Genomic DNA, 27,270 nt, shown 5'->3' with positions numbered 1-27,270 from the left:
ATGGAGATCAAGCCAACTTGTCTCAACGGAGAAGCAGCCAGGAAAGCGATCGTGTCAGCTGAAGCAAAGCAACTGGCGAGCAAGTGGGCCGATTGGGTCGTGTATTTAGAGCCTGGTGGGCCGACCGTAGAGCCTGGTGGGCCGACCGTGTGACGATATAAACATGTGTCGTGGTTTTGTAAAGGGACATCGAAGAATTAATGAACGGAATATCATCTGGTTGCCGTCACGATACCTTCTTCTTCCCCATGTCTCCAATCTCTACTGCTTCCCCTCTTCCCTGCGCTATAGGCTTCTAGAGGGTGCTAACAGGCGCTGCCGTGCTGGCGGCTGGCGCTGTGCATGCGGCCGTGCGGCACGCCGGTAGGCAGCACGCGCACGCAGCAGCGGCACCGGCACCGGCGCGGCCTGGACGGGATGAGCCGCGGCCCGGAAACAACTGCAGGCCTGCAGCGCGCCGGTGGGAGTGCGGGACGACGCTGGCGGCTGGCGGCCCGACGCACTCGGAGCTCGGCGTAGCTTGTTGAGGATGAGGAGATGGATAACCTAATGTCTTATTGGGCCGGCTCAAGGTATTGCTCAGGTAATACTGGGCTATACTGGGCCCTCCGTCTCTGATACGATGCTAGTGCTACAGAATGAGATCTACGTACTAGGGTCCTTTTGGAGGCTTTGGGGGCGTGTTCAGACGACTCTGACCGACGTTAAGAGCAAAGTTTAATATATAATATAGCTAATAGTAGGCTTTATAATATTACCATGTCACATATAGCCAATTAAACGCTAGCTTACTCATATAGACACAGCTGCTTTGCCGAGTGCTTCATGCACTCGATCGACAAAGGCCAGAAAACACTCGGCAAACTCTTTGCCGGGTGTGACTCTCGGCAAAGAGTACTCGGTGAACCGTACATCGGTAACTGCTTCTTTGCCGAGTACATTTTGTTGTGCACTCGGTGTTGGGGCGAATGCGAACACGCTACCCTTCGCTCGATACCTTCGTCGCCTCGTGAAAGTCGCCTAGAGGGGGGTGAATAGGGCGAAACTGAAATTTACAAATATAAACACAACTACAAGCCGGGTTAGCGTTAGAAATATAAACGAGTCCGCGAGAGAGGGCGCAAAACAAATCCCAAGCGAATAAGCAAGTGAGACACGGAGATTTGTTTCACCGAGGTTCGGTTTTTGCAAACCTACTCCCCGTTGAGGAGGCCACAAAGGCCGGGTCTCTTTCAACCCTTTCCTCTCTCAAACGATCCACGGATCGAGTGAGCTTTCTCTTCTCAATCACTTGGAACACAAAGTTCCCACAAGGACCACCACAAGATTGGTGTCTCTTGCCTCAATTACAAGTGAGTTTGATTGCAAAGAAAGGATCAAGAAAGAAGAAAGCAATCCAAGCGCAAGAGCTCGAAAGAACACAAGCAAATCACTCTCTCTAATCACTATGGCGTTGTGTGGAGTTTGGAGAGGATTTGATCTCTTTGGTGTGTCTTGAATTGAATGCTAGAGCTCTTGTAGTAGTTGGGAAGTGGAAAACTTGGATGCAATGAATGATGGGGTGGTTGGGGTATTTATAGCCCCAACCACCAAAAGTGGCCGTTGGAAGGCTGTCTGCTCGATGGCGCACCGGACAGTCCGGTGCACACCGGACAGTCCGGTGCCCCCTGCCACGTCATCACTGCCGTTGGATTCTGACCGTTGGAGCTTCTGACTTGTGGGCCCGCCTGGGTGTCCGGTGCACACCGGACATGTACTGTTTGCTGTCCGGTGTGCCAGCATGGGCGATTCTGACTCCTGTGTGCGCTGCGCGCGCATTTATTGCTCTGCAGAGAGCCGTTGGCGCGGAGATAGTCGTTGCTCCGGAGTCGCACCGGACAGTCCGGTGCACACCGGACAGTCCGGTGAATTATAGTGGACTAGCCGTTAGAGTTTCCCGAAGCTGGCGAGTTCCTGAGGCCAACCTCCCTTGGCGCACCGGACACTGTCCGGTGTACACCGGACAGTCCGGTGAATTATAGCCGAGTCGCCTCTGGGAATTCCCGAAGGTGGCAAGTTCGTGGTGGAGTCCTCTGGTGCACCGGACATGTCCGGTGGTGCACCGGACACTGTCCGGTGGCACACCGGACAGTCCGGTGCGCCAAACCAGAGGTGCCTTCGGTTGGCCCTTTGCTCCTTTGTTGAATCCAAAATTTGATCTTTTTATTGGCTGAGTGTGAACCTTTAACACCTGTATAATCTATACACTTGGGCAAACTGGTTAGTCCAATAAATTTGTGTTGGGCAATTCAACCACCAAAATTAATTAGGGACTAGGTGTAAGCCTAATTCCCTTTCAATCTCCCCCTTTTTGGTGATTGATGCCAACACAAACCAAAGCAAGTATAGAGATGCATAATTGAACTAGTTTGTACAATGTAAGTGCAAAGGTTGCTTAGAATTGAGCCAATATAAATACTTACTAGATATGCATGGATTGTTTCTTTCTTAGATAACATTTTGGACCACGCTTGCACCACATGTTTTGTTTTTGCAAACTCTTTTGGAAATCCTTTTCAAAGTTCTTTTGCCAATAGTCACAGGTAAATGAATAAGATTATGCAAAGCATTTTCAAGATTTAAAATTCTTCTCCCCTTGTTTCAAATGCTTTTCCTTTGACTAAACAAAACTCCCCCTAGAAGAGATCCACCTCTTAGTGTTCAAGAGGGTTTTGATATATCATTTTGAAATACAACTTTCTCCCCCTTTTTGAACACAATAGGAAAATCAATTGATAAATATTCAACACTAAGTTTTTTTGAAATCGGTGGTGGTGCGGTCCTTTTGCTTTGGGCTCATTTCTCCCCCTTTTTGGCATGAATCGCCAAAAACGGAATCATTAGAGCCCTCGAAGTGCTATCTTCCCCTTTGGTCATAAATAAATGAGTTAAGATTATACCAAAGGCGAAGTCCGGTCCTTTAGCTTTGGGCTCTTACTTTCTCCCAAAGACGAAGTCCTTTTCTTTGATGCTCATTTCTCCCCAAAGAATAGAGAGTTGCTTGGAGTGATGGCGAAGTATGAGTTACGGAGTGGAAGCCTTTGTCTTCGCCGAAGACTCCAATTCCCTTTCAATATACCTATGACTTGGTTTGAAATACTCTTGAAAACACATTAGTCATAGCATATACAAAAGAGATATGATCAAAGGTATATAAATGAGCTATGTGTGCAATCTAACAAAAGAAGTTGCGGGAATCAAGAATATTGAGCTCATGCCTAAGTTTGGTAAAAGTTTGTTCATCAAGTGGCTTGGTAAAGATATCGGCTAATTGATCTTTAGTATTAATGTAATTAATCTCGATATCCCCCTTTTGTTGGTGATCCCTAAGAAAATGATACCGAATGGCTATGTGCTTAGTGCGGCTGTGCTCGACGGGATTGTCGGCCATTTTGATTGCACTCTCATTATCACACAGCAAAGGAACTTTGGTTAATTTGTAACCGTAGTCCCGCAGGGTTTGCCTCATCCAAAGCAATTGCGCGCAACAATGGCCTGCGGCAATGTACTCAGCTTCGGCGGTGGAAAGAGCGACCGAATTTTGCTTCTTTGAAGCCCAAGACACCAAGGATCTTCCCAAGAACTGGCAAGTCCCCGATGTACTCTTTCTATTAATCTTACACCCTGCCCAATCGGCATCCGAATAACCAATCAAATCAAATGTGGATCCCCGAGGGTACCAAAGCCCAAACTTAGGAGTATAAGCCAAATATCTCAAGATTCGTTTTACGGCCGTAAGGTGGGATTCCTTAGGGTCGGATTGGAATCTTGCACACATGCAAACGGAAAGCATAATGTCCGGTCGAGATGCACATAAATAAAGCAATGAACCTATCATCGACCGGTATACCTTTTGATCCACGGACTTACCTCCCGTGTCGAGATCGAGATGCCCATTTGTTCCCATGGGAGTCTTGATGGGCTTGGCTTCCTTCATTCCAAACTTGGTTAGAATGTCTTGAGTGTATTTGGTTTGACAAATGAAGGTGCCCTCTTGGAGTTGCTTGACTTGGAATCCTAGAAAATACTTCAACTCCCCCATCATAGACATCTCGAATTTCTTTGTCATGATCCTACTAAATTCCTCACAAGTAGATTCGTTAGTAGACCCAAATATGATATCATCAACATAAATTTGGCATACAAACAAATCATTGTCAAGAGTTTTAGTAAAGAGTGTAGGATCGGCTTTTCCGACTTTGAAGCCATTTGTAATAAGGAAATCTCTAAGGCATTCATACCATGCTCTTGGGGCTTGCTTGAGCCCATAAAGCGCCTTAGAGAGCTTATAGACATGATTAGGATACTCACCGTCTTCAAAGCCGGGAGGTTGCTCAACATAGACCTCTTCCTTGATTGGTCCGTTGAGGAAGGCACTTTTCACGTCCATTTGATAAAGCTTAAAGCCATGGTAAGTAGCATAGGCCAATAATATGCGAATTGACTCAAGCCTAGCTACGGGTGCATAGGTTTCACCGAAATCCAAACCTTCGACTTGGGAGTATTCTTTGGCCACAAGTCGTGCTTTGTTCCTTGTCACCACACCATGCTCATCTTGCTTGTTGCGGAAAACCCATTTGGTTCCTACAACATTTTGATTAGGACGTGGAACCAAATGCCATACCTCATTCCTCGTGAAGTTGTTGAGCTCCTCTTGCATTGCCACCACCCAATCCGAATCTTGGAGTGCTTCCTCTACCCTGTGTGGCTCAATAGAGGAAACAAACGAGTAATGTTCACAAAAATGAGCAACACGAGATCGAGTAGTTACCCCCTTATGAATGTCGCCGAGGATGGTGTCGACGGGGTGATCTCGTTGGATTGCTTGGTGGACTCTTGGGTGTGGCGGCCTTGATTCTTCCTCATCCTCCTTTTCTTGATTATTTGCATCTCCCCCTTGATTGTTGCCGTCATTTTGAGGTGGCTCATCTTCTTGATCATCTTGTTCAACATCTTGAGCCTCATCCTCAATTTGAGTTGGTGGAGATGCTTGCATGGAGGAGGATGGTTGATCTTGTGCATGTGGAGACTCTTCGGATTCCTTAGGACACACATCCCCAATGGACATGTTCCTTAGCGCGATGCATGGAGCCTGTTCTTCACCTGTCTCATCAAGATCAACTTGCTCTACTTGAGAGCCGTTAGTCTCATCAAACACAACGTCACAAGAAACTTCAACAAGTCCTGAGGATTTGTTAAAGACTCTATATGCCCTTGTGTTTGAGTCATAACCTAGTAAAAAGCCTTCTACAGTTTTAGGAGCAAATTTAGATTTTCTACCTCTTTTAACAAGAATAAAGCATTTGCTACCAAAAACTCTAAAATATGAAACATTGGGCTTTTTACCGGTTAGGAGTTCATAGGATGTCTTCTTGAGGATTCGGTGAAGATATAACCGATTGATGGCGTAGCAGGCGGTGTTGACCGCCTCGGCCCAAAACCGGTCCGGTGTCTTGTACTCATCAAGCATGGTTCTTGCCATGTCCAATAGAGTTCGATTCTTCTTCTCTACTACACCATTTTGTTGTGGAGTGTAGGGAGAAGAGAATTCATGCTTGATACCCTCCTCCTCAAGGAAGCCTTCAATTTGAGAGTTCTTGAACTCCGTCCCATTGTCGCTTCTAATTTTCTTGATCCTTAAGCCAAACTCATTTTGAGCCCGTCTTAAGAATCCCTTTAAGGTTTCTTGGGTATGAGATTTGTCCTGCAAAAAGAACACCCAAGTGAAGCAAGAATAATCATCCACAATAACTAGACAGTACTTACTTCCGCCGATGCTTATGTAAGCAATTGGGCCGAATAGATCCATGTGGAGGAGTTCCAGTGGCCTGTCACTTGTCATAATGTTCTTGTGTGGATGATGAGTGCCAACTTGCTTCCCGGCTTGACATGCGCTACAAATCATGTCTTTCTCAAAATGAACATTGGTTAGTCCCAAAATGTGTTCTCCCTTTAGAAGCTTGTGAAGATTCTTCATTCCAACATGGGCTAGTCGGCGGTGCCAGAGCCAACCCAAGTTAGTCTTAGCAACCAAGCAAGTGTCGAGTTCAGTTCTATCAAAATCTACCAAGTATAGTTGACCCTCTAACACTCCCTTAAATGCTATTGAATCATCACTTCTTCTAAAGACAGTAACACCTACATCAGTAAATAGACAGTTGTAGCCCATTTGACATAATTGGGATACGGAAAGCAAATTGTAATCTAGTGAATCAACAAGAAAAACATTTGAAATGGAATGGTCAGGAGATATAGCAATTTTACCCAAGCCTTTGACCAAACCTTGATTTCCATCCCCGAATGTGATCGCTCTTTGGGGATCTTGGTTTTTCTCATATGAGGAGAACATCCTTTTCTCCCCTGTCATGTGGTTTGTGCACCCGCTGTCGAGTATCCAACTTGAGCCCCCGGATGCATAAACCTACAAAACAATTTTAGTTCTTGACTTTAGGTACCCAAACGGTTTTGGGTCCTTTAGCATTAGAAACAAGAACTTTGGGTACCCAAACACAAGTCTTTGAACCCTTGTGTTTGCCCCCAACAAACTTGGCAACGACCTTGCCGGATTTGTTAGTCAAAACATATGATGCATCAAAAGTCTTAAATGAAATGCTATGTTCATTTGATGCATTAGGAATTTTCTTCTTAGGCAACTTGGCACGGGTTGGTTGCCTAGAACTAGATGTCTCACCCTTATACATAAAAGCATGATTAGGGCCAGAGTGAGACTTCCTAGAATGAATTTTCCTAATTTTGCTTTCGGGATAACCGGCAGGGTATAAAATGTAACCCTCGTTATCCTGAGGCATGGGAGCTTTACCCTTAACAAAGTTGGACAATCTCTTAGGAGGGGCACTAAGTTTGACATTGTCTCCCCTTTGGTAGCCAATGCCATCCTTAATGCCAGGGCGTCTCCCATTATAAAGCATGCTTCTAGCAAATTTAAATTTTTCATTCTCTAAGTTATGCTCGGCAATTTTAGCATTTAACATTGCTATATGATCATTTTGTTTTTTAATTAAAGCCATGTGATCATGAATGGCATTAATATCAATATCTCTACATCTAGTACAAATGGAAACATGCACAATGGTAGATGTAGAGGGTTTGCAAGATTTTAATTCTACAACCTTAGCATGCAAGATATCATTCTTAGTTCTAAGGTCGGAAATGGTAGTATTGCAAACATCAAAATCCTTAGCCTTAGCAAGCAATTTTTCATTCTCAATTCTAAGGCTAGTAAGAGAAATGTTCAATTCTTCAATCCTAGCAAGCAAATCATCATTATTATCTCTAGAATTGGGAATTGAAACATTACAAACATGTGAATCAACCTTAGCATTTAAACTAGCATTTTCATGTCTAAGGTTGTCAATCATCTCACGGCAAGTGCTTAGCTCACTAGATAATTTTTCACATTTCTCTATCTCAAGAGCATAAGCCTTTTTAACCTTAACATGTTTCTTGTTTTCTTTAATTAGACAATCCTCTTGAGAATCCAAAAGATCATCCTTTTCATGAATAGCACTGACTAATTCATTTAATTTTTCCTTTTGAGCTATGTTAAGGTTGGCAAAAAGGGAACGCAAACTATCCTCCTCATCACTAGCATTATCATCACTAAAAGATTCATATTTAGTGGAGGAGTTAGATTTAACCTTTTTCTTTTTGCCGTCCTTTGCCATGAGGCACTTGTGGCCGACGTTGGGGAAGAGAAGTCCCTTGGTGACGGCGATGTTGGCGGCGTCCTCGTCGTCGGAGGAGTCGCTTGAGCTCTTGTCGGAGTCCCATTCGCGACAAACATGGGCATCGCCGCCCTTCTTCTTGTAATACCTCTTCTTCTCCTTTCTTCTCCCCTTCTTGTCGTCGCCTCGGTCACTGTCACTAGATATAGGACATTTAGCAATAAAATGACCGGGCTTACCACATTTGTAGCAAACCTTCTTGGAGCGGGACTTGTAGTCTTTCCCCCTCCTTTGCTTGAGGATTTGGCGGAAGCTCTTGATAACGAGCGCCATTTCCTCATTGTCGAGCTTGGAGGCGTCTATTGGTTGTCGACTTGGTGTAGCCTCCTCCTTTTTCTCCTCCGTTGCCTTAAATGCAACGAGTTGAGCTTCGGATGTGGTGGGATCATCAAGCTCGTTGATCTTCCTCGAGCCTTCAATCATGCACTCAAAACTCACAAAATTCCCGATAACTTCCTCGGGGGTCATTTTAGTATATCTAGGATTACCACGGATTAATTGAACTTGAGTAGGGTTAAGAAAAATAAGAGATCTTAGAATAACCTTAACCATCTCGTGGTCATCCCATTTTACGCTCCCGAGGTTGCGCACTTGATTCACCAAGGTCTTGAGCCGGTTGTACATGTGTTGTGGCTCCTCCCCTTTGCGAAGCCGGAACCGACCGAGCTCCCCCTCGATCGTTTCCCGCTTGGTGATCTTGGTGAGCTCGTCTCCCTCGTGTGCGGTTTTGAGCACATCCCAAATCTCCTTGGCGCTCTTCAACCCTTGTACTTTGTTATACTCCTCTCTACTTAGAGAGGCGAGGAGTATTGTTGTTGCTTGAGAGTTGAAGTGCTCGATTTGGGCCACCTCATCCTCATCATAGTTCTCATCCCCTACCGTCGGTACCTGTGCACCAAACTCAACAACATCCCATATACTTTTGTGGAGCGAGATTAGATGAAATCGCATTAAATCGCTCCACCTAGCGTAATCTTCACCATCAAAAGTTGGTGGTTTGCCTAATGGGACGGAAAGTAAAGGTGTATGTTTGGAAATGCGAGGGTAGTGTAGAGGGATCTTACTATACTTCTTGCGCTCTTGGCGCTTAGAAGTGACGGAGGGCGCATCGGAGTCGGAGGTCGATGTTGATGAAGTGTCTGTCTCGTAGTAGACCACTTTCCTCATCCTCTTGTGCTTGTCGCTTTTCCGATGCGGCTTGTGGGAAGAAGATTTTTCCTTCTTCTCTTTGTGGTGAGAAGAGGAAGACTTTTTCTCCTTCCGTTTGGAGGAGTCCTTCTTCTTCTCCTTCCTCTTGGTGCGGGACTCTTCCGATGAAGTGCTCCCGTGGCTTGTAGTGGGTTTTTCGTCGGTCTCCATCTCCTTCTTGGCGTGATCTCCCGACATCACTTCGAGCGGTTAGGCTCTAATGAAGCACCGGGCTTTGATACCAATTGAAAGTCGCCTAGAGGGGGGGTGAATAGGGCGAAACTGAAATTTACAAATATAAACACAACTACAAGTCGGGTTAGCGTTAGAAATATAAACGAGTCCGCGAGAGAGGGCGCAAAACAAATCCCAAGCGAATAAGCAAGTGAGACACGGAGATTTGTTTCACCGAGGTTCGGTTTTTGCAAACCTACTCCCCGTTGAGGAGGCCACAAAGGCCGGGTCTCTTTCAACCCTTCCCTCTCTCAAACGATCCACGGATCGAGTGAGCTTTCTCTTCTCAATCACTTGGAACACAAAGTTCCCGCAAGGACCACCACAAGATTGGTGTCTCTTGCCTCAATTACAAGTGAGTTTGATTGCAAAGAAAGGATCAAGAAAGAAGAAAGCAATCCAAGCGCAAGAGCTCGAAAGAACACAAGCAAATCACTCTCTCTAATCACTATGGCGTTGTGTGGAGTTTGGAGAGGATTTGATCTCTTTGGTGTGTCTTGAATTGAATGCTAGAGCTCTTGTAGTAGTTGGGAAGTGGAAAACTTGGATGCAATGAATGATGGGGTGGTTGGGGTATTTATAGCCCCAACCACCAAAAGTGGCCGTTGGAAGGCTGTCTGCTCGATGGCGCACCGGACAGTCCGGTGCACACCGGACAGTCCGGTGCCCCCTGCCACGTCATCACTGCCGTTGGATTCTGACCGTTGGAGCTTCTGACTTGTGGGCCCGCCTGGGTGTCCGGTGCACACCGGACATGTACTGTTTGCTGTCCGGTGTGCCAGCATGGGCGATTCTGACTCCTGTGCGCGCTGCGCGCGCATTTATTGCTCTGCAGAGAGCCGTTGGCGCGGAGATAGCCGTTGCTCCGGAGTCGCACCGGACAGTCCGGTGCACACCGGACAGTCCGGTGAATTATAGTGGACTAGCCGTTAGAGTTTCCCGAAGCTGGCGAGTTCCTGAGGCCGACCTCCCTTGGCACACCGGACACTGTCCGGTGTACACCGGACAGTCCGGTGAATTATAGCCGAGTCGCCTCTGGGAATTCCCGAAGGTGGCAAGTTCGTGATGGAGTCCTCTGGTGCACCGGACATGTCCGGTGGTGCACCGGACACTGTCCGGTGGCACACCGGACAGTCCGGTGCGCCAAACCAGAGGTGCCTTCGGTTGGCCCTTTGCTCCTTTGTTGAATCCAAAATTTGATCTTTTTATTGGCTGAGTGTGAACCTTTAACACCTGTATAATCTATACACTTGGGCAAACTGGTTAGTCCAATAAATTTGTGTTGGGCAATTCAACCACCAAAATTAATTAGGGACTAGGTGTAAGCCTAATTCCCTTTCACCTCGTCACTCCGACGAAGACTATATCCACAGAGCACGCCCGAGCAAGCCGAATGCGTCGAATGGATGAAGACCGGCGCGGTTCCCCTTCGAACTCTCCGTTGCAAGACGAAGGCTCTGTCGAAGTCTACTATTCTCACGTCCTCACCGCGTAAGGGAGGCCCATGCGAGATTCGGCCCACTGTAACGGGCTCCGCGTGGATAAGTGTATTACGGGCCGCGTTTGTAATAGCCTTTACTGTAATGACTGTCTATAACCTCCCCTTATGGGAATATTCTGGGAATAAATTGAGCACTCGAGGGCATAAACGTCTTTGAAAAGGGACGGGAGGTCACTCGAGTGCCTATAAATACCCCCGTACAGTGCCCTCACAAGGCCAGATTAATAGAGCTATTGCCATCCCACGACAAACTTTGCCAATACTCCTTACATTGCACTTTCCCGTTGGACCTACTTGCCCAGGAAAGCAAGTGCCAAAATTTGGCTCCCACCATTCGTGCTACGAAAAACAACCCGCGATGGCCCCCAAGCGAGCTAGTTCAAAGGCAGTCCCATCCATCGACGAGGCAGCGAAGGCAGCGCTACTAATGGAGAAAAAAAGGCAAGGCCCTCCGGAAAATACCCCCCAAGAGGCCGCCGAAGATGGAGCTGTCAGCAAAAGACAGCGCCAAGACCACCCTACCCCCGAAGGCACGCTACACACCTGCAGCTCTGGAGGCGTACCGCAAGCACCCCCACCAGGCTTCGCTCCACCAGAGGGCGAAGACGCAATAGAGGACGACGAAGTCATCGGCATCTCAGCCGAAGACCAGCTACAATTGTGGGCCCTGCGCATCAAGAACCACAACCTCCAAAAGCAAAAATACATCCTCGAGGCCAAGCGCCAACGTGTCACCGCGCAGGCCAAGGTGCGCCAGATGATACAGGACGAGGAGCAGAGAGCTCGGGAGCTAGAGCAAGAAATCGCGCTCATGCAGGGCGAGGGCCAGTACAATCTGCAACATGGACCGCCCCTCCAGCAGCGCGTCCCAGCCGGAGATCTATTTATACCACAGCGCAACCCCTTCATTCCGCAAGTTACAGCTTTCCAAGGGATCAACTACCTCGATGAGTGAAGCCCCCTGGCTCCGCAACTCCAAGCATCGCCTTGGCCCGCCAACTTCAGGGCAGGCACCTACCCCAAATACAACTTTATTGAATATGATGCATTGATGATGCTCCACATGTATATGCAGAGTACGAGCACGAGCACGTGTATGTGCCGATAATTTTTGTATCCAACTGCTATAAAATTAGTGGTGCTTTTAGCAAAACTAGTCGGTTACCCGTACGTTGCGACGGCTCACAACAATACCCATGTAAATTATCCACCAAAAAGATCTCAAGTTTTTTTATTGATTGTCTTCATTCTTCACATAATATTTTTTTATGAACGCACGGGTACCATAGGCAGCAAATCAGAGACCACATCCCTCGCCTCCCCCACTTCCAAGGTTTTGTAGAGCAGGAGGGGAAGGAAAGAGGCGGGCATACATGTTCATTGTCGGAGAAGGACACGATGAAGACCTGAGCATCTGGAGGCGACATAGGTAGTATACCGATATATAGGGAGAGAGCACGCAAGCGGAGAAAGAAGCCCAGCCGGAGCAGCTCCAAACCGAGAGGCACCCGCACCATGCTTCAGTCCGAGAAGGGCGAGAGAATGCGAGTGTCTTCCTAGCCCTGGACTCGCCGAAGCGACACAACACCACCACCAACTCCGTAGCATATGATGACTGCTGCCACGCTACAAGCCTTGGTTGTCCAATATCTCAGATCTGGACTCTTCATCGCCAAGATAACCTAAGTGTGGCAGGCGCCACCATGTCCTACTCGACGGCACGCACAGAGAAAGGCCAGGAGCATGACCGACTCGCCCCGTACTCGCGTCGACGAGCGTCGGTCAGGTCGCAGCTGCGACCGTGGGCGGAGGCAGCAGGTTGGAGAGGAAGAACAGGGCGAAAGCCGGGAAGACGAACGGGACGTCCGACGATGGTGTGCGCATGATGTGAAAATGTCCTCGTGGACGTGCAATAACCACTGCGCGAGTCGGTGTCGAGGCTGGTGTCGGACGAATACGAGGAGTAGGCGCCTGCTCCTACGCCCTTTGTCGAGAATGGGGTGGCACAAAGGTGGAGGCATGAGGGGAGAGAGAAAAGAAGTAGAATGACAAACGATGTGGTGGTAACTGAGGCGAGGACCATCATTATCGTGCGGAGGTATAGATGGTCAAATGAGTCGTGTCTGGCGAGCCGGCCTGAGGCACGACCCATTTAAAAGTGTCTGGGCCAACCTGGCAAGAGCCTCGTGCGGTACTTGGGCCATAGCCTCGGCCCGTAGTGCTGGCCTGGCCAGCACGATTATTTTTTATTTTAAAAAAAATCATATATACATATGTACAATTTATATTAAATATTATAAATACTTGAGCATGATGTTCTATTGGTTAGACAGTTTCGTCCAGTGTCTCCTACCACTTCATCCATCAAGTTGTGGGTTCAAACCCCACCTCCTACATCGTTTTTTAATATTTTACGCTGAGTTGATTTGAAAGAAATATAGGGACTTTTTTATAAAAAAAATGACGCGTGACGACCGTTGAAACTGATGTTTTAAGTATAGTAGAGATGATAGTAGTATAATATTTATGTAGTCTATACTATACTTAAAGCACCAGTTTCAACGGTCGTTATGCGTCATTTTTTTTACAAATAACCCCTCACAGCTATTTTAAATTAATCTGTTGCACGTCTATAAATGTCAAACGACGCCCGAAACGGGCTAGATGCACGCGGGCCACAACTATGGCACAGTCACGTCATGCGGGTGAAACTGTCTAACCATTAGAACATTACGCTAAGATGTTATTAATATTGAATATAAATTGTATATAGGTATATACGTTTTTTTAAATAAAAAAATAATTGTGTCGGGCCGGGCTAGCACTACGGGCCGAGGCTACATCCCAACCACTTCACGACGTTCTTTGCTCTTGCAAGCATTAGGTCGTTTCTGAGACCACATTGGCGCAATGGACTACATGGTGTTTGAGGTTGCTGAATTGGATGGAGCAGCAATAATTTGTCACACTAACAGCAAAATGAAAGGTTATTTGTTGGTTTTAAACGTTAGTAATTGCTACGAAGTAGCGTAATATATATGGAGCGCATCCAGTTTTTATTGATGCCTGACTTTAGCAATCACTCCATATTTTGATCTATCTTTTTTATAAGTTTGACTTCATGGGACTTATTTTATAAACTTGATCTCACAAACTTTCTCTTATTTGGTCTCTGTATGATGGAATTATGTCATTTTATAATCTCTGTTCATTCAGTCAATCGTTATGAACTCTCTTCTAATCGCTCACTTCATTGGTCATGTTGTACCAAGACATATTTGTATGGAGTAAACAATAACATCAGTTAGCCAAATAAAAAATATATTATATAGAGAGTGGAAACAATTAATAAAAAATCTTGAATTTTTTTGATGGATAGTTTACGTAGGTATTGTTGTAAACCGTCGCAACGCACGGGCAACCGACTAGTAGCAATAATTTTGCTCGTCTTCTCTTGTTAAACACTACTCTCTCCGTTCTAAGTAAAATTTATTTTAATTAATTAATAGATTCATCTTTATCTAGTTAAATATAAACACTAAAAATCGAAGAGCTAAAACTACTACTGCTTTAAACAGAGGGTGTATTACATATTCATCTCCATCGACCCCGCAGCTCCAGCGCCCGGCGACTCTCGTCCTCTCGACGCACCCGGCATTTTCGTTAGAAACGGCAACTAGGTGGCGGCGTACCAAGCACTGGCGGTTGCTTGGCGAGGTTGGCCTGCCAGCTGCCGCGGGCCGGGGAGTCCACGCCCGTGCCGGCATTTCGTCAGACGTCGGTCCTGGCACGTACGGGGGACTGGGAGGGCGGCAGCGGCACGTACCGTCGCGTTGGCGATGAGTCGATGGTCCTCGTCGATGCGGGGAAAGCGATAGTTCGGCTGCTGTAAGAGCTGCCAAACGGACAGGCGGAATGAATAATAAATAAATCACGAAATGCTGCTACTGCATGTTTTATTCATTTTTTTTAGTTGTCGCTGGATAGTTCAAATTTGCACTACCCAGTAACAACTAAAATGAAACGGAGGAAGTACCAAATTAAGATTATTTAAGAAATTCGTTAATTAACAGTGGATTGGATGAGGCGTGGCTTCCCAGCACACGCTGGGGCTAATGATGTATTGTTTCTCTTCAAAGGGAGAGGACCACGTGATTGAATTCATTCTTTAGAGCGATCTCAAAGACTCGCCTCATATTCTTCTTTCTTTTCTAATTGTTAGCAAAAGAGATATATTCTATTGAAAAACATCCTTCATTGACTTCATTAATTGATTATCTAAATATAAGTATCTTCTATTTTAGGTTTCTCACTAGTTTAAGATAGAAAATAAAAATAACTCAATAGAGTACAAATAAAAATAACATATAGAAAAAAAACTATCAGAGAGTGAAAATTAAAGGTATAGAAAATGTTTTTTAAAAAAATATAAATATCACTTAGAATCGTAGTTTAAAGAGTTATATTTAGAAATGATCTTGAAAATTTAGGCGGTTTTATTTACAATGGACATAACATGTTTTTAGGCGCGCCATTCCAGTACTTAGTCAACGATGCATGGAGAGCTCGTGCGTGCCTCACGTCATGCATCTTAACAAGCTAAGGTAATGTCACATGCTCTCTTTTCCTTCAGCATATAAGTCGTTTAGGACGATGGCATGGATTTTTTACAAGTATTTACACTTTTACCACCTGATGAGATAAGACTAGAGGCAGGTAGGCATGGTCGTTGAACCGTGTCAAAAAGGATTTTGTGGCTAGCCATCGGCCCCAATACGATACGTTGAGCCAATTTTTGGGCCGGGATGATCTAAGAAGCATGGGGTAGATATGTCCGAATTTTTTGTATTTTAGCCCCTAAACTGAAGTAAATTCACGTTTAGACCTAAAAAAATTTTAAATGCAGTTTTGGACCCTTTGCTCGGCGCCATAGGCCGTGGCGCCGAGCTAACACAGCTCGGCGCCACAGCCTATGGCGCCGAGCTGTGACGTGGCCGCAACGGCTAGTTGCGTCCAGGGCTTACCTGGCTCTGACGTGGCGGCGGCGCGGCCTCGTAGCTCGGCGCCACAGATCTTGGCGCCGAGCTACGAATGCCTATAAAAACGCCCGCGCGGCTGGCCGAGAGCAGCTCATTTCATCCCATTTTCAAACTTCGTCAAAAATTGCTGGATTCAAAGATTTGAGTTGGTTCACTTCGTAGGCCAAGGTATGATTTCGAACTGATTCGTTTTGTATATTGGGTTGTTAGTTAAATAATTTGTATACACCTATTATATTATTATTTCGAATATTAGTTTGTGTAGACTTATTATAAAGCATAATAGGTACAAGTGATAATTATAATCGTTTATTAGATGAAAGACATGTACCGAGAGGCGTTGTGGCAGAAGAGAGGTCGTCCTCGGGAGTTATATCCGGACGTATCTAGTAAGGATGCTCCTGTTCCTCCTGAACTCCCCGTGCCTAACTGTGACTGTGGCAGACTGGCTTGGGTACATCAATCACAACATCCAGACACGGCTGCTCGCTGCTACTACCTTTGTGGCACTTTGGACGTACGTAGCTTATGACTTGTCACTTAACTTTGTTCGCGTTCATTATTTTGTAGATATGTAATAGTGCATCTTTCCATTATTTTAGGGACATCAGAGGTGTTTCTTTTTCCAGTGGATCGATGGTCCTGATAAATTTGACCCTCGATATCTTCTTTTCGTTAATTGGTTGAGTGGAAGGACCAGTCATGAGCGTTTTAAGCGTTGGGTACCTCCTCCCCCGAATCCTCCACCAATGACGGATGCAGAGAAGGAGGTAGCAACAGAAAGACGGATGGACTCACCGCCTCGATGCGATTGTGGAGACCGTGCTGTCATCGACGAAGACTATGACAAGCAGTTCTGTTGTCCGAACATTGATTATGTGAGCCCATTGATACGCTAAATATATGAACTAGTTTTTATTTACAATAAATTACTAATTTTTTCTCCTGCAGCCATACGGGTGGCGTAAGTGTCGTTTCAGAGAGTGGTTGTATGGTCCTTTGTCCCATTGGCCAGAGCCAGAGGTAAAGGAAAAGAGATACATGGGGTGGGCGGCAGAAGAGGTCAAATTTGATCCAGTACTCTGCAAATGCGGTATTGAAGCTAAGTATGGATTAGTTCCTTCGGAGCTTGGTGTTGGATATTTTTGTGGACATATGGTCGATTACGATGAGGTTGGTATTTTTTTTGCGCCAGATGTAATGTTATAGCGGTACTTACTATTTTTTTGTAGGAGACGAGGAAATGCAGTTGGGAGAGTTACGACGACAAAGGAGAGGTGATGCGGACAATAGAGTCCAAGAGAATAATGGGACAGAAGATGCGTTGTGGATCTCAGCTCGTTGATTCGTACATTAACGATCGCATACGCGACATGCGTAGGGAAGCAAAATCTGCCTTTTATGATAGCCCGAAGCGTGCAGAGTATAGGAGGTTGAAGGCGGCAGATGAGAAGAGAGCACAGGATGCAAGGGAATGGGAAGCGGCTCAAGCCGAGAAACAGATGTTGGATAATCTTGCTGATCGCCTCAAGGGAAGTAAGTGAGATAAATGATATTTTAATTATGTTAGTACAATTTATTTATCCTGACTTTGCTAACTTAATTTTCTCATTATATTTGCAGAGATTGGAAGCGGCGTAAACTATTTGGCCGATGAGGCGCATGCGAGATATGTTCAGGATAAAATGGCAACGGTTCAGTTGATGGAGGAGGAGGACGACGACACATCTAGATTGAGTGAGCTTATCGCCCTCGCAGAGGCAGGATTACATGAAGAAGACGAGGACGACATGTCAAGGTTGAGTGAGCTCATAGCACTAGCTGAGGCAGGATTACGTGCTCAAGAGGAAGAGGATGAGTTTCTGTCACAGGCCGCCGCAGAGGTAGAGGCAGCTTATTATAAGAAGAAGTCTGATGAGGCTGAGGCTGAGGATGAGCTATTCTCCCAAGCTGCAGATGAAGCAGAAGCCAATTATTACAAAAGAACTGGTGACAAGTGTGATGCAGGACAATGCAGCAAGTGGAATGAGGTTGTTGTTGAGGATTGCGCGACGGATGACTCCGAAGATGAGTTACTCATAGATTGTGATTCAGACTGAAGAATTGTAGCCTATTATGTAGTATTTACGTATCAAAAATAATTTAGAACTCTAAAGATGCGTTACTTATTGATTATTATGTTTTTTACAGTTCACAAAAAAATTTTGCAAGAGTTTCCCTTGTTTTATTAACAACCACAGTTCAAATAATCACATATTATAAGACATATAAGCATTTCAACATATAATACATCACAAAATCACATCGAATATAAAAACATCCACAGAACATAGTTCTTCATATAATGTCCACAAACAAAGTCCAAAATACAAGTTCCCCAACACATAGTCCAAAACATAAAACATAGTTCATATTACAACCGTCTCCAGCATAAGTCCAAATCACACAGTCCATATCACAAAAGTATTCATTTCCTCCTAGTCTTACCCTTGCCCTTGGCCCCAAGAGCGTCGGTGCCTGGAGTGTAAGGGTCTCGTGGACGCCTTCTACGTGGTGTCAGCTGTGATGCCTGAGTTGTAGGAGCATCCTGCAACTGAGACGGTCCAATCTCCACCTGACCTGCTGCGCCAGCGCCAGCGCCATCGTCGTCGTCGTCGTCGTCGTCATCGTCGTCGTCGTCCTGGGCCACGTTCTCAAACGTGTCCCGCGTCGATCGCGACGAGCTGAGTCCTGCTGTAGATGGTCCAACTGCACAAATGGGAGGCTGAACGTCCTGCTGCATACGAGGCACAGGCAGCTGCACGTCAACGCCCGCTAGAGACCGGCATCCACACCGAGCCGCTGCTCGACGAAGACGACGTGATACCCTCTGTAATCGAAATGTTAGTTAAAGACATATGTTACAACATACAAATAAACAAGTTTTCTGTTAGACATTGATACTCACTGATAGTAACGATAGCGTAGTAGTATCTGAAGTTCTCTGTGAGATACGCTCGAGTTCAACAACAGATACGAGCATAGAGTTTCCCTATCACAAGTTAAGACATTAGGATGCTCAAAACTAGACATATCTCATTGAATTGAAATCTCTAATTTTAGTAAAGAAATAGTTACCACTCTATCAAGGATTGGAGCAGCCTCAATTTGGGACCCGTGCCGAGCAGCTATGTCGAAAGCTGTGTCTTCGTCGTCTGACGATTCTTGCTCGGCGTAGTCTGCTGCTGTCCACTGTCCCTTCAACTTGCACCTAGTCACACCAGAATACCAAATCAAATACCTCTGGAAGTTGTAGTTTGTGTGCGCCTGGTCATTCTCATAGTTCAGATCCCCCTGCTGGTCCCATTCATCAATGTAATCACGATGGTGCGTCTCGAAGTCCGTGACCTTCTTCTGTCTCTGTCTGTCGAACCTGCAAAAGTTAGAACCATATATTAGCGAATAACTGATATTTCAATTATTAGTTAGAATAACAAGTGCATGTAGTAACTCACTTATGAAGTTCTATTGAAGTCGAGAATGGCTCCACCGGAAACTCCTGGCGCAATCCGAACTGTCGAGCAACTCTGTGGGGCAAGTGGTACTCAACAGCATAAAAACAGATGAGGGGACACCTCATGAGGTAGAGGTTCTCGTCTATTGAGCACATGCTGCTCAACTGTATGCTGGCGAAATATGGATCAAGATACGGTTGCCAAGTCACCTGCAAAAGTTTTAGAAAGCCCATGTAAGCACGCTGGTGTCGTGTGATAAAAGTAGAAAGGACATGTAAAATGAAAAAAGGAGACAACTCACCATCGAAGGAGTAAGTGCGTCGAGCTCGTTTGAGTACTCCACGTAAGCACGCTGGTGTCGTGCGAATGGCTCCTCGACCTGGTCCCAGCGGTAAGCAGCCGTGGGCTTAAGCCGATGTCCGGCTACCACGAACCACTCACGAGGAGGAAACTCTCTGGGTCGCCCGACGGGTATGTGTGCCCACATCCACAGCTGTAGTAGGTAGACACATCCACCTAAGCTGGCGGTCCTCGACGAACGACGACAAGCCTCGCAAAGTTGCCTGTACAGGAAGGCCAACACTGCTGAAGCCCAGCTGTAACCTCCGGTCGTATCCCAGTCAGTCAGGCAGGGCAGAAACATCCATGACGCGCTGTCGCCTGTCGCGTCTGGAAAAAGAACTGAACCAAAGAGATGGAGAATCCAAGCTCGACAATGGTATCCAACCGTCTGCTCATCTGCACCAGGTGGACACTGCCCAAAGCTCTGCCTAAGCCAGGTAAGTGGGACTCCGGTGTTGTGGCTACCTCGTAGCTCATCCGGAAGCAGTCTCCCAAGAAAGGCCTCCACCCTCTGCCTCCAACCGCCTGGTGATGCCTGACCGGTCACTGGACGACCCATAATGCTGAGACCAAGAATCTTCTGACAATCTTCAAGCGTCACAGTCATCTCACCGCAGGGAAGGTGGAAAGTGTGAGTCTCTGGCCGCCACCTATTGGAAGACAAAAGAATACAAAATCATTAGTATGCAAAGTAGATTTGATAATTGTAAATATTATACAACTAGAGAAGTCTTTACCTGTCGACCAGAGCCGTCAACGCCGCTGGGTTGAAAGTGGGCAGCCCACGGCGGACCTGGTACGATAAGACGTCCAAGCCAGCCCTCTGTAGGAGAGGAGTGTACCTCTCATCGTACCTCATCTCCTCCAGAAACCGGTCGTGGGTCCGGACCCGCAGAACGGGCAACACCTAGCAATCAAAAAAATTTTCATTAGTCAAATATAGGTCGCACATATTAATTCGAAAATTTAATTTATGTACAAAATGTTACCTCTCCCTCTGCGGTGAGACGGCCCCTGTGGTGCTCGTCGTAGTGAGGGTCCAACAAGTGGAACTGCGCCATCCTGCAAATTAAGATATCAACATATTAGAATATAAGTTGTGTACAAAGTGTAACAAAAAAATCGACATATTAGAATAAAATTTGTGTATAAAAAAATATATCACACCTGACTAAGTGTCCAAATGCATGTACGTGAGTTGTGGCCAAGTCTACCGCATTTTCCGCATTCATTCTGCTCTGGGTCCACGAGAAAGGGGGACGCTCGTCCTCTCCTACTGCGACCGGAAACCTGATCCATAACCATGTTGCACCGGCTCCTTTTCCTACTACCACGTTTGTCCCATCGATGCGCTGGATCAGCAACGTATACCGGACCGGTGTACGGTGGCCATTGTGACTCATCAAGAAATGGCTCAAAACGAGGGCTCCAGGTACGTACTAAGCTCTCTACACTGAACTCAGAAGGTATTCTGCTCTCAAATGCAAAGTTACGATGACGTGCGGCCGCAACATAATGAGAACATGGAAAATGGTATTGTCTAGGTTTACCACATCCGCACCAGAATGCATCAAGTAACACGACATGTGTCCTCGAAGGTCGCACCTCACCGTCCGAAGTTATGCCGCCTAGTGTTGTTACCTCGTATTTACCCAGCTCCTCATCAAAGCATTGTACCTCATGTCTATGGGCACGTTCCTTTGCATTATTAAGGTGTGATGTTGGTTTAGGTGCCCATCTCTGCCCTCGAGTCTGCATTGCCTTGGCCTGCGCGTGTCTATCATTAAACCAAGCCACAAGCCTATAAAAAGTGAATGTTACTATAGCATTGACTGGCATGCCCCGTATACCCTTGAGCACACTGTTAAATGACTCGGCCATGTTGCTAGTCTGAAACTCGAACCGCCAGCCACCTTCGTCGTAGGCCCTTGTCCATTTGTGCGGTTCCCTCAGCAATCCAGCAATCCAGCTCTTACCTTCAGCATTTGTTGCATCTTTTAGTTCCTTCAACTTATCCTCGAAAAACGAAACCTCCAACTGACGACATACCTCCTCAAAAAGGGGGAAGTTAGCCTTGCTATGATCCTTTCGAAGAAGATTTTCTGCTAGATGTCGAGTGCACCATCTGTGGTGCATGGGTGCGTAGCCAGTAATCTGCTCTTGCACTGCATTAAGAATACCTTGGTGTCTGTCAGATATGACACCAACCTCGCGTCCAGGGCCTACGACATGGATGCGTACAAGCCGCAAGAACCAAGACCAACTATCTCTGTTCTCCCTCTCCACCAAAGCAAATGCCAAAGGAACCAGTGAGTTGTCTGCGTCGCATGATATGGCAACCAACAATGTGCCCTTATACTTCCCAAGCAGAAAAGTACCATCAATAGAGAGCACGGGACGACAATGCCTGAAGGCCTCTACGCACTGCGAGAAACACCAGAAAGCACGATAAAATATCTCTTTGCCGTTCCTCCATTCATTAGGTTTGGGGATGTACTCGTAATGCATGCCTGGGTTTTTTGCTTTCATTGCATTGAACAATGCTGGTAACTTCTCGTAACCCTCCTCCCAATCCCCGTATATCATCTTCCATGCTCGCTGCTTTGCCCTCCATGCTTTCCCATATTTGATCCTGTAACCAAACAGCTCCGAAGTCATGGTCATAATTGACTTCACCTTCAAGTTTGGCTGACCCTTCAATATCCCCAATATCCTTTTCGCAATCAGGGTAGATGTCAACTGACGATGCTTAGAGCTCAGCTCTGTCTGGGCACAAGTGTGTGGACCTACAATTTTGGTGATCTTAAACTTTCCGGTGTCCTTCTGCCTTCGGGCACATACCCTCCAATTACATTCTGGCACCTCGCACACAACAGTGTAACGACGCTGTGCATACGAATGTCTCACCTTGAACGGCCTCTTCCGGTTCACAGAATATTCCTGTAGCCATCGTCTCAGTGTAGGCAGATCCTTGAAAAGTAAGCCAACCTTAATCTCAATGCTATCGGCGTTATCCGGAGCCTCTAGCAGTTCATCGTCACGTCCTTCAGCATACGCACGGGTGGAATGACTTAAACTGCTAAATTCATGGACTGCAGGGTCTCGCTCCGGACACAAACGTCTTATGAGTTCAATTTCTTGCTCGGTCATTTCTTGAACCGGACGGTCATCATCAGAATCTACGGCCCGTGCAGCCTCATATGGCTCCTCCTCATCCTCAATCTGAACATCAACACTATTCGATGCCCTGCATATGTTGTCCATATTATATGACACAGGCACATCAATCTGAACATCAGCATTATTGATATGTGGAGATCCTGCATCGGGTCGGAGCAAGAAAAACCACATTAAAAAGTCTAATCAAACGAAATAATGATGGATACGAACAATGTGTCGAAGACACTTACTAGGATGATCGTCAACTGGATCCTGGGTCAATGGGATCTCTTGGGGGGGTACCACCGCATTAGAAGCCCCACAAACGCCGGGAATAGGACGAGAAATCCCATACTCGTGCGGACCCGATTGAGCATCGGGCACAACAACGACTTCTTCATGAAGCTCTACCAAAGGAGCTTCAATACGAGATGCATTTGGCATTTGTGGAGATAACCCGACTGGACCTTCGCATTGACTAACAGGTAACTTTTGAACAACCACATCCAAACATGGTGGAACCATCGTCTTCACAATTTTTAAATATATCACCCAATCATCTTCTGAGGTAATGGAGATCAACCGTCGGACAACTGTTCCATATGTAATATGGGACAACAAACCCTGAATTGATATTCTAGGGTCGTTTATGTCGCAACTAATCTCCTCACAAGCTCGAGCCAAAAGCTGGTCAAAAGTTGGTCTTTCAACGAACAACATGGTCACGATCTTCATACCATCAAAAGTAACACTCCCATAAGCATCTATCTCCACCCTTCCTCCATGGTATAGTGTTACTAGGCTGTCCATCTATTGCAAAAATGGATTACTAACTCAATAATGGCTACATACTTAAGCCTACTAACTTACTAAGTAATAAATATATATTAACTAATAACTATACAGTAAATATAAAATGAACACATCAAACGAAATTACATAATCTATAAATAATGTACGAAATACTATGTATACCTGAGAACGCGTACGACTCCAGCTAACGGTGGAGTAGGTCAAGTCGGACGAACACCTACGTACAAAAAAACCAATTGTCAGTAAAAAATTTGGCAGCACCTCCCCTGTAAAGTGATGTTTATAGAACCTGCGAATAAACGACAACACGATGGTTGCCAACACAGAAAACATATAATATCAATGCGCTAAACAAAATGATAACTATATAATCACTAAGAATTTACTAAACACTAACAATATACTACGCAACAAACTAGCTAACTATTTTAATAAACACTAACAACAAAATATCTAACTAATTACTAAACAATAAATAAGTGGATACCTAACTAATTACTACTAATTTACAAACTAAGAAATTCAAAAAAAAATGGTCGCACTGGGGGAGAGAGGTACCGGGGCCGGAGCGGGCGATGACCGATCGGAATCCGGGCGGCGGAGCTCGGGCGGAGCTCGCGGCGGGGCACGGGCGGCGGAGCTCGGGCGGTGCTCGGGCTGCCGGCGGAGCTCGGGCGGTGCTCGGGCGTTGCTCTCGGGCGGAGCTCGCGGCGGGCCTGGGCGGAGCTGGGGCAGGCGGCGGCGGCCAGCCGGAGCTGGGGCAGGCGGCGGCGGCGACCCGATGGGAGGCGGCGGCGGCGAGATTTTGTGGGCGGCGGCGAGTTCGTAAGCGGCGTGAAGTGGATTGAGCCGAGAAGACAAGAAACGCGCAGAGAAGGGTGTTTGCGGTTTTTTCCTAGCTCGGCGCCAAGATCTGTGGCGCCGAGCTAGGTGCCACGCGGGACGGCCACGTCACGAAGCTCGGCGCCATAGGCTATGGCGCCGAGCTGTGTTAGCTCGGCGCCACGGCCTATGGCGCCGAGCTAAGGGTCCAAAACTGCATTTAAAATTTTTTTAGGTCTAAACGTAAATTTACTTCGGTTTAGGGGCTAAAATACAAAAAATTCGGTCGATATGTACCTATGTGTAGACGAGTGATTGTGTCAAGAGAAGAGAAGATCAACACTTGTGTTTGGTGTTTGGACTAACCATAGTGTGGCTGTGGACCTGTGGTAATGTGAAGCACCAGTATAATGCGTGCGGTGGCGGATACAGGATCCATGGTGGGGGTCTAGAAGCTAACTATCTTCTTTTTTTTCTCATATTCTTCCTCTTTTTCTCTTCATCTTCTTTCTCGTTGGAATTAGGCCCACTGATGTGTGGCCCATTTCAATAAGGAAGCCAAAGTGGTGTGTAGAGATGGCATGGGGCTTTAGTCCCATATTGCTTATATAGGTAGGAGAGAACCAACTTATATGTGTGAGTGTTCCCTACTCTTCACATGAGATAAATAAAGGACTATGGAGGCTGCCACATGCGCGTGCACTTGCTTGCACGGATAGAAACCGAATCATCCTCTTTTTCTCATCTCTCTATGTCGTCGCTTCTCTACCCTGTCATCCCTTCGTCTCCCGTGCAGCTGATCAAGGTTTGGAGGAAGTGCTTCGCGCAAGTCAGCTCGGGGTCCTCACCATCACTCGTGGAAGTCATCCTCACCATCACTCGTGGAAGTCACGGTAAGTAAATCTGTATTTTTAGTTTATTGCGATGACGGTCTTATGGTTAGATCTGTTGTCGATTCTTCTTTGATGTGTTAATCTTGTTGAGTTAGTTCAGATTTATTATGTTTAATGTCATGGATACTATCTGCCAGTAGATATAGGTTTTACATTTTATGATGCATTATCAAATTAATCTTAGGTCCTGTAATTTTACAACAATCCATAAACCTGAAAGAATTAACATGGCTGGACCTTCGAATGCACTGAAACCTAAGAGGTTTGCCGGTGGTCAAAACTTTAAGAGATGGCAGACTAGGGTTAAATTCTGGCTCATGTCGTTGAGGATCTGGTGGGTGATTTCCCCAATACTTCCTCTCACTGAGGAGTAGGATCATAACTTCGAGTCGGATAACTCTACCTACGTTGGTTGTATCTTGACACTGTTGTCAGATTAACTATATGATATACACATGCACCATGGAGTGGCTCATGATTTATGGGAGACCCTGGACCGGATGTATACTGAATCAGATGTTGGACGTGAACTTTATGCTAATGAGCAGTACCATAAATACAAGATGGTTGATGATCGTTCTATCGTGGAACAGGCTCATGAAATCTAGTTTCTAGTGGGGGAACTTGCACACTTTGGTTATGTCTTGCCTAACAAGTTCATGGTTGGTGGCATCATTGCCAAATTACCTCCTACTTGGAGGAATTTTGCCACGGCTCTCAAACACAAGAAGGAGGCAATGAGTGTTGAAAGTCTAATTGCTACTCTTGATGTTGAGGAGAAGGCAAGATCTAAGGATGTGCCCCGTTCTGGTCCAATGGATAGTTTAGTAGATGGGGCAGCACTGCTGCCCTTCTAAATTTTAGTAGATGTATTCTGCATTTCATTATGGAGTACGTTAGCAGAAATTGCTGCAACAACAGCTTGAGAATCCTCATCATCATTGGCTTGATCTTCTTGGGGTCTAATGTCACCGATGGCCATTTGCTTGACTGCCTCATATGGTGGATCCTCCTTTTCTACAACACTTGAATCAACTTGCTCTACTTGAGAGTCATTAGATTCATCAAATGTCACATCTATAATGACCTCAACTTGACCCATGGTTTTGTTAAGACATGATATGCACACTCATTTGATCCATAACCAAGAAGAATACCTTCATCGACTTTAGGCGCAAATTTAGAGGTTTGTGGCCTTTTGTTAAGAATGAAACACTTGCACCGAAACATTATAAAGAATGATATCTTTGGATTATTACCTGTGAGAAGCTCATATGAAGTCTTCTTGAGTTTTTTTGTATAATTAGAGACGGATGATGGCATGACAAGCAATGTTGATGGCCTCACACCAAAAGAGGTCTGACGTTTTGTACTCATCTAGCATTTTCCTTGCTATGTCAATTAGCGTTCTATTCTTTCTTTCTACTACACCATTTTATTGAGGAGTGTATGGAGTTAAAAACTCATGCTTGATGCCCTCATCATCAAGAAACTCTTCAACTTAGACATTCTTGAATTTGGTCTCATTATCACTTCTTACTTTCTTGATAGGGGGATCAAATTTCATTTGTGCCCTCCTAACAAATGTATTCACTTTTTATTGTACATGGCACTTACCAAAGACAAAGAATACCTAGTAAAATGGGAATAATCATCAACAATAACTAATCCATATTTGTTACCCATGAGACTAAGATAGGCAACCAGTCCAAAGAGATCCATATGAATCAACTCCAAAGGTTGAGTAGTGGCCATGATGCTCTTTGCTGGGTGAAGTACGCTTAATTGCTTTCTGGCTTAGTAAGTACTGTAAATCCAGTTTTTCTCAAATTCAACATTTATTAGTCCAAGAATGTCATTATCTTTTAGCAGTTTGGCCAAGTTTTTCATCCCAACATGAGCTAGTCAACGGTGCCATAGTCAGCCCATGCTAAATTTTGCCACTAAATAGGTTTCAAGCTTAGCCTTTCCTTTGTTGAAATCAACTAGGTAAAGTTTATT

Source organism: Zea mays, chromosome 8, assembly GCF_902167145.1.
Source record: "Zea mays cultivar B73 chromosome 8, Zm-B73-REFERENCE-NAM-5.0, whole genome shotgun sequence".
NCBI classification, from domain to species: Eukaryota; Viridiplantae; Streptophyta; class Magnoliopsida; order Poales; family Poaceae; genus Zea; species Zea mays.
The sequence above is the reverse complement of the archived record's forward strand: the minus strand, read 5'-3'. Positions refer to the sequence as shown.